We start from the raw sequence: 3,205 nt of genomic DNA, 5'->3' as shown, positions 1-3,205 counted from the left end.
AAGAGAGGGTGGGTTAAGCAAGGAATTAGACTTAAGCAAAAATCATTCTACTTAATGATGTTTTTCATTTGTTTTTCAGTGGTGTCTGACTCTGACTTTATTTGGGGTTTTCTTGGCAAAGATAATGGAATAGTTTGCCCTTTCCTTTTTCAGCTCATTTTGCAGTTGAGGAAATTGATGCAGACAGGATTAAGTGAGTTGCCCAGAGTCACTCAGCTAGGGAGTGTCTGAGGCCAGTTTTGAACTCAGGAAATGTTCTTTCTGACTTTATGCCTGTCACTCTATCCAATGCACCATCTAATTGTCCTTTAAGAATACACAAAAATATTCATGTGGCAAAGAATTAGTAACTGAGGTTGGTGCCCAAGAATTGGGAAATGGATAAACAAATTATAGTATATGAATATAGTAGAACAGTATTGCACTATAAGAAATTATGTAGGGGATAGTTTCAGAGAAAACTGGAAAGACTTGTATGAACTGATACAGCATAAAATGAGCTGAATAAGGAGGAAATTTTATGCAATAACAATTTTGTAAAGAAAAAATAATTTTGAAATAATTAGAATATTTATCAATGCAATAACCAACCATGACTCCTGAAGAACATAAGCTATTTACCACCTTATAAAGAGACAATGGACTCAAAATGCAGACTGGGATTGGGGGGGGGGGGATTGGGTGCTGAGAGACATGAAAAAATACAGGAATTACTTTTGCTTGACTACATATGTTTATAACAGGGATTTTGCCTTTTGCTTTTTATCAGTGGGTGAAAGAAGGTGCAATATAGAGAAAGTAGATTTTCATTGAAAAAATAAATTTCACTTAAAATTCATTAACAACTTTGGAGAGAATACTTTTGGAAACCACATTATAAAGGGCTCAGGAATTGATTAAGGAGGTAAAGTAGAAGCCATGTATGTAAACAGTTTTCTTCTAGGAGTTTGGCTGTGCAAGAGAAGGTAAGATGATAGTCTGAAGGTAGATCAAGTTCAGGCTTTTTTTTAAAGATAAAAATGTGTTGGGCGTAATTATAGGCACCAAGGAAGGAGCTAGCAGTTAGGAAGATACTGAAGACTTGGAAGGAGGCAGTAGATAGGAAGATATTAAGGAGGTGGTAGAGAGGATTGTGGGTCCAATATTCTAGAGGAGATTAAAAAGCAAGGTTGACCTTGATGAGGAGGGTCATCAATTAGTTAGATTCTTCTGAGTTTGTAAAAGTGGGTTTCCAATGACTATCCTATCTCACTTAAAAACAAATTACCTTTGTTAGGTAAAAAGGGGAAGGGAAAAGGAAAGAAATAAATATTTATTAAGCATCTATTATGTGCCAGACACTGTGCTAAACACTTTATAAATATTATCTCATTTGATCCTCACAACTCAAGGAGGTAGATACTATTGCAACCTCTATTTTATAGTTGAGGAAACTGAGGCAAACAAAGCTAAGGGACTTATCTAGGATTACACAGCTAGTAAGTGCCTCAAAACAGTTTTTGAACTCAGATCTTCCTGACTCCAGGCCCAGGGCTCTAGCCACATCACCACACTTCCTGATTGAATCAACTACTCAGAACTCAGTGGGAACTGAGCTGGTGTACACCTCTTTGGATTAACAAAAGTCATATCCTGTGGAATTTGTATAAAAAGGAGGAGCTAGCTAAGAACCAGAAAAATTTTCCATAGGTCTGGAAGTAGAGATGTCAGAGTGGGGTCCTTCAGATCTGAGCTGTAAATAATTGGCAGCCTAGGTGCAAACAGCAAAGTGAGAAATAAAAGGTACAATCAAGCTGTGACAGAGGTGAAATATTGGTAAGAGTGCTATTGACCCTATAGGTATCTAAAAGATGACTCAGGATGATGCCAACAATTGTACCAACCTACTCAAGTACTCTTGAGTTCTTGAAAAGTTCTCTCCCCCTAACTTTCTCTCCCCATGCCCATCTTTCCATAGGCACTACCGAATAATGTACTGCTTCATTATCCAATGTTTGCAGTAATTTGAATTTTCCTCAACCACATAGAGTCTAAGGGTTAACTAAAGACAGATATAAATATAAACTAAAGCAAAGACCCAAGTCTCTACCTAAATATTAATAATTTTCCTAACCAGAAGGTCAATGTGATTGTAATGGTACTCTTAACTTTTCCTCTAAAATAGACCCGTAAATCCACAAAGGGCCCTTAGTCCCCAGGTTTACAACAAACTAATCCTTGTAATGATATTATAATTTTATATTTTTCTTAATTTTTACTTTTCAGCACTAGGTTGTTTTAATTCTTAATTTATTGGTTTATTGAGTATGCAACATTTTTATAAGTATTTCCTTTAAAATCAGATAATTATGTGTAGATATTACTGATAGTTTTTTCAATTTTCATTGTCAATTAGCTTCATTTATATTTTATCTTCCTTTCTTCATCTATTCATTCCTTTCTTTCTTCCTTCCTTTTTTAAATTTTTTTTAAAAGACTGAGTCTCCCCAGACTGGAAGTGCAACAGCCCCTTATAGCCCATTCCCACTATTGGTTGCCACACAAAAAGTTTAGCCTGCTCCATTTCTGACATGGGTACTTTCGCTCCACCTTAAGCACCTTGATGTTCCCTGCTCCCCACACCCATATCTGTGCTGGACTTAGTGTGAATGCCAGGTAGGCCTAGTGTATTGCAGCTCAGAACTCTCAAATTCAACCAATCCTCCAGTCTCAACCTCCTCTGTAGCAAGGTTTCAGGCACATATCTTTAAGCAGGGATTCTTTTCATTTTCTTAAAAACATTCAGCATTATTGAATTTTGACTAAGCAAAAAGAAACATAAATAAGTATGCTGGCACTTCACTAACTAACTCTAACATTGTCTTTGGGGTCCGATATAGGGTAATACAGTCGTGTAATCAAATCAAATTAAATGCTCTTAAATGAGGTTCAAAGCAGACCATGTTATACTGAAGTCATTTCTGAAATAAATGCATGTGACATAGTGTAACATAGAAGAAATGACAATGGATTAGAGTCAGAAGGCCGGGATTCAGCACCTTGCTTGGAAGAAGTAGCTGTGCTTATAAGCAAAGCACTTTATGTCTCTTCTTCTTCTCCTCCTTCTCCTTCTCCTTCTCCTTCTCCTTCTTCTTCTTCTTCTTCTTCTTCTTCTTCTTCTTCTTCTTCTTCTTCTTCTTCTTCTTCTTCTTCTTCTTCTTCTTCT

The sequence above is a fragment of the Petaurus breviceps genome, unplaced genomic scaffold (genome assembly GCF_028583685.1).
Source record: "Petaurus breviceps papuanus isolate PSGF00001 unplaced genomic scaffold, PetGlider_PUasm1.0 78, whole genome shotgun sequence".
Lineage (NCBI taxonomy): Eukaryota > Metazoa > Chordata > Mammalia > Diprotodontia > Petauridae > Petaurus > Petaurus breviceps.
This window is presented reverse-complemented; position numbering follows the sequence as displayed.